At 37.1% G+C, this 12,680-nt stretch overlaps 1 protein-coding gene across 2 annotated transcripts in view; it reads right to left on the bottom strand.

The window, feature by feature from the left end:
- Positions 1-12,680, bottom strand: part of LOC140162797 (growth factor receptor-bound protein 14-like) — a 206,588-nt gene that overhangs the window by 172,639 nt on the left and 21,269 nt on the right. For both annotated transcript variants that reach the window (XM_072186099.1, XM_072186100.1), the window contains one exon: positions 11,039-11,222. The gene's annotated coding sequence lies outside the window, so the exon portion shown is untranslated. The remainder of the gene's footprint in view (positions 1-11,038; positions 11,223-12,680) is intronic.

Genomic DNA, 12,680 nt, shown 5'->3' with positions numbered 1-12,680 from the left:
CAGCCTGTCTATTCTCAACATGAAAACAAGGGGAACCTGTACAAACTAATAGCAGTGTCATTTGTTGTAATGAGGTGGTGCATCATGTTGCAAAGGATTCTGGGAAGGCTTATATATTTTCTCTGCTCTTTGGATATGTACTTGCTTTGAATAAATTACTAACATCAATTGTTTCAACAAATTTTCCACTCAAGTCAAACAAACTTAACTGATTAAACAAGAAGACTTTATAAATAATTAATTCTTGAATAAGTTTTACAAAATGCTTTTTGCCTTGCTCACCATATGCGTAAAAGATCATACAAGTTACATTATGACACTCTTGTAGCATGGCACGTTAGCTTTGTGTAGAGATCTACAGAATAATTACTTACGCTACTGAATTTCAATTCTACCTCTGTGATCAAGTTTTATCTTGTCAATCACTGACATCAAATTCAAGTTGAAGGAGGCCCCATAGGGCACCGTTATTAATCAAGCGATAGGGAGCCAATTTATCAAATTACTCAAAATCAATACAGCATAGGAGTGCAACATGTTGTCTCTGCAAAAAATAAATAGCTGCTGCGTGCAACTGGCATAATTTACCGTTTTTATTCAAATATGTTTCAGGGTTTATTGGGATTTGGGTTAAGATTTAGGATGCAGATTTAGGGTTAGGAATATGGATTAGGATGACATATCCTAACAGGTTGGTAGATGGGTTAGTTAACATAGAGTTGGTGTGTAGGTTAGTGTTAATGTTAGAATGCAAAGATCATGCTGGAGTCCAGGGGAAATTCATGTATTAAAGTTGTAAGCAGTGTTCGAATTCAGGAAAAATAAATGGTTGTCCAACAAACAACCAGATTACAATTTCTGATTGTCCGTCTCAAGTTTTTGGTTGTCTGTAGGCCTACAACAGTGACAAAGGCTACAGATTTATGATTGTCCGGAGGACAACCGAATCAGTATTCTTGGTTGTCCGGGGACTTTTTAGTTGTCCCGGGCGAACGAACAACCAAAATTTTGAACGCTGGTTGTAAGCATAAGCTACTCCTCACTTAAGGGTGTTTTTGCATGTGTAAACTTATTAATTTATTTCAAATTTCTGTTGAACCCTTGAGCTTGCTCAAGTCAATTTACACAAATCCTTACAACATTAACATAAGTGCTCATAGACCTGTCATCTCTATTAATTATGTTATCCACCACCTTTGTAAATAAAGTAACTTCTAAATTTACCAAAAGCTACCAAAGATGCAAGTCTTGCAAGGCTGTGAGCAGCAAGTCATTTATGGAGATCTTCAAAATATGTCAGTTTGTCAGAAAATGGAGATCTTCAAAATATGTCAAAAAGCAGTTTATCAAGGGAGAAGAACTAACAGACTTTTCAAAAAGTCTAAAGCAACTTTACACTTCACATAGTCTGTGCTACAGCACAGACTGTGTACCTATATTACCCATAGGGAGATAAACTACTGGGAACCACACACTCTTGGCAAACATAGTGGGTACGCTACAATCGCTGCTCACTACTCTCGCTATTCGTGAGGCATCGCGGTTTGTGACGCGCGGCTTGTGTCACCCTAAATCGCAAGTAGTCTTTGACAAAGACTACTCTTCACAAGGCAGCAGTGTGATTCTTCTTGGCTATAAGTACTGAACTTGTGTGGCGATTTCATGGAAATACTGATGATCCACCTGACCACCCAAACTGTGGCACATATATCCAACGGTTCATCAATTTCATCCAATCTAATTGGGATGATGTTCTCTGTGTGCTATTGACATTGACATTAAAATCATTTTAGGGTAGGCCTAAAATTGGCAACAAGGGAGGGGGAGCCAGTTATTCAATGGGGTTGAAATCATGCTATGTTCACTATAATAGGTCTCCGTGTGTCATATTATTGACACAGCCCACCTCAAATTTTAATTTCTGGTGTTAAGGCCTACTCAACGGTTCATGATCAATTCAGTTGGCTCTAAAGAATCATAAGACCCCTGTTTGCCAGGAGAGTGTGGAGTGGAGCAAAGGCACTCGCTGACATTGGCATGATACTACAAGGTTGTTGCCAAGATATTCTGCAGGCTTCTCACTGCAAAAAAAAACCAAACAAAAATACCCCACTAAAATGCAGATACAGTATTCGGGCCCCCCTTTACAGACCTCAAAAATTTCAGGGCCCTCCCTTTTTGACATGAAAATTATGGGTCAACCCCATGGAAAAGCATATAAACTCAATTTTCCCAGGAAAATTTGTGGTCATTTTTTTTTTTTTCTTTCACCCCTTTTTGCATCAGGCCCCCTAACAAGTGTTTGTGAATGGTCCCTAATGACAGAATGAAGCAAGTTTTATTCTTTATAGGCGACTATTTTATGGACCTATATAAGATACGAGAACATGGCTGAAAGTTGTTTACACTTCTATGTGCTGCCCATTTTTTTTTGACGTCACAATATGTATTCATCAATGAACATTTATAAAAACGACATATGGATTATGTACTAGGCCTTTTAGTAGCACAAATACAATGTTCACATAATGAAATCATAGTGACAATGGGGAAACATGGATTTTTAACATACACAGGACTGTCATTTATTGTGACACAACGTGGACAAAGAAATGCAGGGGTTAAATCTATGTCATTGGAACTATTGGTATCAATATTACTACTGTGCAAATCAATGCTTACTATTAGAATGAACAATTGGCAGCGGAGACCTTCATGAAGATGTAGTCCTCACCAGGGCCGTAGCAAGCGGGGCAGCCGGGGATGCCATGGCCGCCTACTTTTTGAGAAATTTGTTATGTTTTTCTTTATATCTTTATTTCAATTTGGTCATATATTTGTATTTTGGCTGCCCAACATCTCTCATGGCCACCCCACATTTTACAACCTTGTTACGGCCCTGGTCCTCACAGTCCCGGCCACCTCCATTTTATAGGGATCTCTCTGTTATTCGGTTGTGATCTTTATAGGAAAACATGTTTTTAATGCTTGACACCTTCATGTCATGCTCTGAAGCATTTTATAGAGGGGCTATGTTAACAACATTGATAGAGGGGGTCTGTGAACATTTTTTTTCAACAATTCTTTTTGCTTTCATCAGATCTATGGTTAGTGCAGTGCTGTCTACTGAAGACAGCAAAACTGTTCTTGTCTTAAACTTTAACTTAGTATAGTTGTTGTTTCTTTGTTTCCTCTTTTCTCCTGTACTGGGCAATTATAAAGGTACAGTTAGGCTGAAGAGTGACTTAAACACAATGAGTGTGTGCAGGACACAATGCTGAGAGATAGTCCAAAATTATGTTATTTTTAGTCTGAAACAGACCTTGATAAAGCTCTACATCACATAGCACTACTTTCGGGCTCTGATGCTATTTAGCATACTATCCAGAGAGGTTGTGTCCTCGCGCTACGCGCTTCGGTTGAATGCTCGGCTGCTGTGGCTATACATCACAACAACTTGGTACATCACTGACCAATGTGAGATCATAGATATTGAAGAAGATGTGTGATTTTTAAAAAACAATCTTGAGGATGACTTTCATTTTTGTCTTATTTGTCTTGTCTATAAGGCTCAAAGAGAAACACTCTTGCCATCACACTTCTGGCATAGTCCAAACTGCAATAAATATTATACTTACTTTTCACAGTTAATTTGGATAAATTCTTATTATTGCTTTTGCATAAAGAAGTCCTCTAAGGACAATGTATAATTTTGTTTTTCTCCCTGGGCCGGTGGCCTCAAGAGTTAAAAAAATAAACAATACTGAGCATGCTCTGCTCAGGAAATTGAAAATTTAAACACTCAACATTCTCAGAGATAATGAAGGTTTGTTTTCTTTGTTTTTATTTGCTTGTTTTTTCTGATTTTTGTTTGATGTTGTTTTGTTTAAAGAAGCCCTGCAAGAGCAGTTCTTCTGGAGTGAACCAAACCAGCCTGGTTATCAAATTAATCAGTGATAAGTTTATCTCTGTATTTGACAGGTGGTAACTGATGCAATTACATTAAAACATCAATTAGCACCGTATCAAATTCAGAGATAACATTGTCACTGATTAATTTGATAACCAGGCAGGTTTGGTTTACCTCAGAAGAACTGCTCTGGCGGGGCTTCCTCTTTAAGTTTTTATGTCTTGTTTGTTTGGATTTATTTTGTTTTCTGACTGCATTTCGCCTTTGTAACAAAGCAGCTATTGGGTTTTTTGGAAATAGGTCAAGATTCTGTAAAACACTCGTGAAAAGGCCATTTGTTATTTAATTGGAGCTATGCATATGTAACATTTTAACTAAAAACACTCCGGGGACCAGCTATCTATAGATTAATTGATTGTTAAGTTGCTGTAAGAAAACAAATCCAAACTTACTAGCTCCGGAAGATTTTTAATATTGGGGGGCCAAAGTTTTCGGTCTGCTCCGAGGTGCGAAACGCTAAAGGGGGTGGGTGCAGGAGGGGGAATCTTTTTACATGAATTGTACCTTACATTTTGAATTATACCTAATAATGAATTTTATCTTAAAATTATGAATTTTATCTTAAAATTATGAATTTTATCTTAAAATTATGAATTTTATCTAAAATTATGAATTTTACTTAAAATTAGAATTTTATTATTGGGGGGGGGCTCTAGGGTACTTGGGCCCCCTCACCAAAATTATTGAGCCGGGCCCCCCCAGGCCCCCCGGTTCCGGAGCCACTGCAAATATAGTATTATTTATGCATATTGCTTTTGACATTTCAGCAGACTCATTAACTTTATTAACACCCACGACAAAGTCTCGACTTCACCTTTTAAAGCCTACCTGCTGATATAAAGCAAATTCTTTTTTTATATTGCGGATATATTGAATATACAGATGGAGGTGTCCATTTTCTGAACCGGTGTCTTTTATCCCATTTTTAGTCATGTTGTTTATATCATTTAAGGGGTGGGGCAGAGGAGGCTTAAAGGCATTCCTACAATGCACTATGATTGGGAAATTTTATCAATATAACCTAATTTTAAAGGCAAAGTCCCCATTGCCACACACACAAAATGGTCATTTTAAAACTGCAGCCAACGAGCTAATAGTTGAGACTTAGGACTGATATTTGATTTTCTTACAGGAAACATTCATATTGTCCCACTGCATTAATTTTATTCCTAAGTCTCGATGTTATGAATGTTAAATAATAGGATGAAAACACCAGATATTTGCACACAATTCCAATGCAAGGCATGATCAACTGTACCATATGTGTACAAAAGCCAGACATACAAGGTCAGAAACCCCATTGGGTTGTGGGAATGTCTTTAAACATCCTCTGGGGGTGGGGTATGAACGTTTGGACAGTATTTATTGTGGGACAATAGAGCACATCAGAAATATCAAATTGCATTCTGAATACGAAGAATGGCCTTCTGATATCAAATAATTTTCATTTTTGAAATTAGCAATGTAATACACATTTTATGGCAAATGATTAAAATTGATATTTTTGATATTTAACAGTACTGAAAGTAAAATTTATAAATCTGATGATTTATACTTAAGGTGTATGTAGGTGGGATGATAAGCCGACGATCAATTGAAAATTTTGACCTTTCGTATTGAAGATATGGATTTTTTTCCCAAAAACACCAAAATAAATTAGACCTTTTTTGGGAAAAAATCCATATCTTTAATATGAAAGGCCAAAATTTTCAATTGATCGTCGGCATTTCCTCCCAGCTACATACACTTTAAGAATATGCCATTAGATTTATAAAATTTACTTCGAGGACTGTTATATATCAAAAATGTGAAAAATATCAAATTTTAATAATTTGTCATAAAATTTGTATTATATCGTGAATTTCAAAAATGAAAATTATTTGATATCAGAAAGACATTCTTCGTATTCAGAATGCAATTCGATATGTCTGATGTGCTCTCATGTCCCACAAAAAATACTGCCGAAACGCTCAAAACGCTCATTCCAGATCCCTTAAGTCAATATTGGAGACATTTTTCCATATGGACACTTACAGTTACGCACAATTGAATGGGGTTACCTGTATGGATGACTCCACTTGAAATCTACACTCCCTGTATGAAAGATTAAGGAAAGGCATAGGGGGTGTATGGATTTTAACCGGAATACCCCATTCTTCAGCGCTACTGTTTTCTTCCTTTTTGTCAATTTTGTAACATGAAAGAAAAATAACTTTATGAGAATAAAATTAAAAACAGGGAAAATATGACACAACGTCCAATGGGGGAGTAACATAAGACATATAAACAAAGTTAGGGTTTTTAACTTTGTTTATATGTCTTATGTTACTCCCCTATTGGATGTTGCGTCATATTTTCCCTGTTTTTAATTTTATCCATTGCTAGTGTGACACTGCTGTATCCTTTTGAATCCATCCTTTGGTTCCCCGCTGGTCAGTTGAAACAGATTTTCCCTGTTTTTATATTTATGAGAATAGTATGTAACTTACCCTGTATGGTCATTTGTACCAAGTATTCCCTTTGACAGAGTATATAACACAGTGCACCAATCCGGGGCACCAATATTAAATGTACTGTACTCACAAGTTTGGACATTTGCCCATTTAGTGGGCAGTGGGCGGTTCTTTGTAATTTGAACAAAAGACAAACTTTGCACTAGGGGACAAATTGTACAAAAGGATTTTAATTATTTATTGGGTACCAATGGTCAATCAATGGGAGATTTTGATTTAGATATTACTGGTGGATTGATTTAAAGATTACTGCTGGATTCACTCGCTAGAAGTAGCCTTGGTGTGTATTGCAACAATGGACATTGGGCTATTCCATTTAAAATCCACACTACCCTGTGGAAGATTTTGGAAATATGTTCTACAGGGGGAGTATGAATTTCAAATGTAATTAGCACATTAGGCAGCTTTATTTGAATTTCATACACCCTCTGAGAATGATTCAACCAGACTCTTCCACAGAGGGAGGATGAGTTTCAATGGAGCTGCCTAATGTGTTCATTCCATTTGAAATTCATACTCCCCTGTGGAACATGTTTCCAAAATCTTCCACAGGGGTAGTGTGAATTTTAAATGGAATAGCCCATTGCTTGCTACTTTGAAGAGAGGTCTTGTACATGCAACTAAAAGGGTGCCTTTAATGCTTAAAGTGGTTTTTAGTTATCAGAAAAGAACGAAGGAACAAAAAAGGAGAGAAGATGCACAAAGAAGCACGAGACCCGGCCCCCCAACTCAACACAAAAATTGACAACCATGAGAGTTACCAAATAGCGGAAAAGGGGTATTTTTTTTACCAGCAGCGAGGACCGCGAAATTGTGAAAATAGGGGGTATTTAATTTGGACAGTCCATGAAATTTGTCTGTGAAATCAGGAAAATAGGGGGATTTAATTTGCACTGTCCGGCCTCATGAAATTTGGATAAAAGGGTACTTGGGAAAATCTGGTAATTTTATGTCAATATTTAGTGTCACTCTGAAAAGGGGTGTTTGAAATTCTTGTCATTGTAAAGGGGTGTTGGAAATTCTAGTCATTGAAAACCACAAAAAAGGGGTTGTTTTTGGCCATATTTTGTCCTCGATTTTGCATGAAAAAGGGGGGTAAATTTGATGAAAAATCATTGCAAAGGGGGTCTTTGAAAAATTTGGTAACTCTCATGGTTGCCAACTTTTGTGTTGAGTTGGGGGCCGGGGCACGAGATCATCGGCCAGTAGCCACATGTCTTTCACTGGCCCGCCTAACAGAAATATAGGCTGATTGCATCATGGCATCATGTGGGACAGATGCATGCATGCGCACTTGCATAGTGGTTTTGCTTTGTATAATTGTGTAAGATTTGATAGAGTTAGGTTTAATGTACAAGGGGTCTAAAATCCCAAACCAACTCACATATAAAACATTTGGGTCATATTTTTGGCCTCTGCAATATGGGCCCCTTTTTCTATGTCAAGTTTGGTATAAAAATTTATTTGGGAAAATACCCCAATTTTACCTACCTGGAGCCAAAATTTCAAAAATCTACTAAGCCTTGGGTGTAAATATGGGTCAGATTCTTGTTATAAATATTGGTCCACTTTCAGATTCCTGGATGTACATCCCTACCCAAAGTAAACATGAGTACCCCACCTCCACTACAGGTGATAATTTGTTCCTTTTCTTCGTTGTGTTGTTTGATACTTTTGTAAAGTGTGCTGAGGCCTGTGGGTTTGGTGTATCTACTATATTTCTTGTGGTGAACATGTAGTGCATTTTAGGGTGTGTTCCATTTCATCATACCTGATGCAGAAGATCAAACACATGTGTACATACCTGTATACAGGCACCCTGCACCAAGACCTATACCAAATCGGCAAATTGCCAACTTCTAGAAAACCACCGAATGAAAACCACCAAACTCAATGAAAACATTTCCCTTCAGAAGATCAATGACCTGCGTAAAGACTTTAAAATGATTATAAGTAAGCATCCATCCATGTGACAACTTTTATAATGTTTATTTTTGGAATTCCATTTTCATAACTGTGTCATGGTTGGGTCAAGGGTAACGGTAATATTTCTAAGAATCAACACTGGATAACAAAAGCCACCACAATCCTGTGTTGCTTGGACTATCAGTTAATTAACCTGTTTCTTCAGTAGGGGGTGTCCATTTTTTGAACCTGTTTCTTCAGATGGGGTGCCCATTTTTTGAACCTGTTTCTTCAGTAGGGGATATCCATTTTCTGAACCTGTTTCTTCCGTAGACGGTGTCCATTTTCTTAAACTGTTTCTTCAGTAGGAGTGTCCATTTTCTAAACCGTTTCTTCAGTAGAGGGTGTCCATTTTCTGAACCTGTTTCTTCAGAAGAAGGTGTCCATTTTCTGAAAAGGTTTCTTCAGTAGATGGTGTCTATTTACTGAACTTGTTTCTTCAGTACAGGGTGTTCACTTTTTGAACCTGTCTCTTCAGTACGTAGTGGTGTACATTTTCTGAACCTGTTTCTTCAGTGGGGGTGTCCATTTCTGAACCTGTTTCTTCAGCCATATTTACAACTTCTTACCAATTTATACAGCAAAACAACATATCTCAAGTTATGTAGTGCACTTAGCATATTTTTAATTGGCGTCTGCAGGTTTTCAAAAGGGGGAGCCACAGGTCTTGATTCCCCCAACTGTTCAAAATCTTGCGCACACCACTGCCTATCTGTTTGGCAAATGAACGCATATCTCAGAAACAATACAAAAGTTGAGAGATACAATGTTGACATTGTTTTTGCCATATTAAGGGGGTATTTACACCCCTGCCCAATTTTGTGCCTATTTTTGCATTTTTTCAAAATATTACAGCGCATTGGGGACAAGTAAGATATGTATATTATAGGGGCAAGGACTACAACTACTGCACTGGACATTTTATTTCAGCACAGACAACAGTTGTGGAGTTACAGTCAAAAATGAGGCAAAACCAATATTTGATCAATAAATCAAAAAGTACTTGCTTTGAGTTGCTGAATTTTCAGTGCAGTAGTTGTAGCCCTTGCCCCTACATAAACTGCTCAAATAAAGAAAGTCCGCAGTCATGTAACCCGTCCTACACCAAAACCTGATCGTGTTATGAACATGTAATGGATAAAGTCGTGTGCAGAATCTTGTTAGCTCCAACTTGATACCAAATTTGCCACCAAAAACTCTAAATTCAGAGAGATTGAGACCAGTATATGAAATTTGGTGCATTTTCAAAAGTTGCAAATTAAAAATGGACCACAGCGGAGCTGTAGAGGTGAATGGCACAGCGCGACCATTGACATAGCCCGAAACAACCGCTAGGTCATATCGATCGCATCGTGCCCTAGTATTCATCAGTAAAGCACTGTAGCAATCCATGCGTTTTAAATTAACAATTGAATAAAGCGCGCACTTGGGATAGTCGACATGGGTTCATCGTGGGCAAACAAGCTTGACCACATTGCCACGCTAAGCAATTTCGACCGCGTTATCGTTTTGATTTGCAACTTTTGAAAAGGCACCAAATGCCATAAACTGGTATCAGTCTTTGTCACTTTTGAGTGTTTGGTATCAAATTTGGTATCAAATTAGAGCTAACAAGATTCTGCACACAATCGTATCAATCAAATTTTCGTAACAAGATCAGGTTTTGGTGTAGGACGGGCTACATGACTGCGGACTTTCTTTATTTGAGCAGTTTATCTTACTTGTCACCGATGTGCTATAATTTTTGAGAAAAATGCAAAAATAGGCAAAAAATTGGCCAGAGGTGTAGTACCCCCTTAATTTGCCTTTGAAGCACGCTGACATTTCTGTGGACTAACAAGGACAAAACACCGGAACTTTATGAAATCAGTTGTGTTTTTTGTAAATTTGATTCACTTCACCCAAAAATTGAATGAAAATTAAACACACTGCATATTTCTTAATTCATAACAGCTAACATCAAATTTGTTAGGAAATTCTAAAACTTCACATGTGTTTTCCTCAAAATGGCAAATTTGATAAAAATTACGTTGTTTTACCATAGAGCCACGCTGACATTTCTGTGGACTAACAAGGACAAAACACCGTAACTTTATGAAATTGGCTGTGTTTTTTGTCAATTTGATTAACTTCACCCAAAAATTGAATGAGAATGAAAATTAAACACACTGCATATTTCTTAATTCATCACAACAGCTAACATCAAACTTGTTAGGCCAAAAAAAAATAATGGTTTGTCTCAAAGCTCACGAGTGGTTTGAAAACAAATGTGAAATGTGATTTTTTTTTTTTTTTATTCCCGACTTTTTTCATGGTATTTGGAGAAAAAAATTTGATTTTCGCGAATTTTTCCGGAAAACTAAAAAAATTATTTTTTTGAAATAAATTTTTTTTTTTTTTAAATAAAAAAAATTTGCGCATTTCTTTTTTTCCAATTCTCACGAATTTACAAATGCGCGCGAGAGCTTTGAGACAAACCTTTTTTTTTTTGGCCTTAGGAAATTCTAAAAATGTGTTTTCCTCAAAATGGTAAATTTGATAAAATTACGTTGTTTTGCCATATAGAGCTGCTCTAATCAATGCCGCCTACCTGATATCCTCTATACAGCATGAAATGTTGAACCTGTTTTTCCTTGTCTTGTTTACATCCTAATACATCCGGAAGATCAGACAGAAGATGCAGCAAAAGACATTGATACTACTTAATCCACGATCCGATTATGATAGTGTTTTGCACTCTGGTTAAGTGTGTGACCCACATCCATAGCAGATACCTGTACATGTAGAAAAGGGCAACCAAAATGTTTTTTATTTTGACCAATTTCACCAAAAATTGTTGAAATTTGGGTGAAAATCATGCTGTTTTGTCATTTTTTACAATATTAAACATTTTCCAACCAATATTGGTGAATATATCTCAAAACAATTTGGGTCGATCCTTCATGTAATTATTTTGTGTTTACAAGCTAATCCTAACTCTAACCCTAATCCTAACCCTAACACTAACCCTAAGCCTAATCCTAACTCTAACCCTAATCATAACCCTAATCCTAATCATAACCCTAATCCTAACCCTAAACTAACCCTAACCTTAACCCTAACCCTAATTTCGTGTAAAATTACATGAAAGAATAACCACAATTTGGGTCCAACAAAGAAAGAGGTTTTTTTGTTCACTGTTGCCCAAATATGACCTCACAGATGGATTCGCCAAGTCTTTGCCATCCAAGTTTTATAAACTTTAAACCAACAAGTTAGCAGTCATGAGGTCCAAAAGTTTTAAGACCAACCTTAACCCTAGTGAGGAAAGCATAACCAACCTAGCAGTGTTTGTACTCAAATATTACCTCACCAAAGACAAAAATTCTAGTACCACCAGTGATTTTTAAATACTGCAATCCCTCAAAACCTCTACTTTGATCCCCACACCCCCAAAGCCATTTCTATTGAGACTGTTGAGACATACTTTTTAATATCATCTATATAAATGAGGAAAATGTGAAAATCAATGCAAATAAATCATAATCAAAATAATTAGATTTTCAACACTGTGTAAATAGCTACAGTTATAAAATGTTCAATTTCTGATTGAAAAGTGTCACATTTGACAGGTTTCTGAATGACTTTATAGTCATTTATTTACCCTGAATATGATTACAACAAATAAGATGTGTTCACATTTTGAGTTACACCCGGCGTAAACTTAAATGCTAACATTGATCAAAATTCCACAAATATTTTCCCTACACCTACCGCGTGTCCACACCTAGCCTACTCCTAGCACTACCCCGACCACTTCCACCAAGCATTCACTTCTGGTACGGTATGTGTAAACATCAGCTACCACATCCTGTTTCTGTGACCTTTTTCAACCACGCGATATGTAATTTCTTAGTTCGGACCAAAAAAAGGTCAAACTTACACCGGTGCAAGACGTAGCAGCGTTCAGTGACATTGCAACTTACGTCTGGCGGAGATTACACCTAGCTCGCAACTCCTGACTTTTGTCAGGAGTAAATTGTCGAACATATGCCCAGCGGAACTTACGCTGACCATCATTCACACTGCCACTACTCCTGGCAGCACCTACCGCTAGCAACTTGCACCGACCAAGTTCCGCTGGGTGTACGTCCGACAATGTGAGCACAGCTATTAAAACGTTCAATTTCCCTGTTGTGTCACTATGGACATACAAATATTTTGTGAAGTACTTGATATTAAAGGCTAGAGAT

This window comes from Amphiura filiformis, chromosome 10, assembly GCF_039555335.1.
Source record: "Amphiura filiformis chromosome 10, Afil_fr2py, whole genome shotgun sequence".
In the NCBI taxonomy this organism is placed as follows: Eukaryota; Metazoa; Echinodermata; class Ophiuroidea; order Amphilepidida; family Amphiuridae; genus Amphiura; species Amphiura filiformis.
This window is presented reverse-complemented; position numbering and strand designations above follow the sequence as displayed.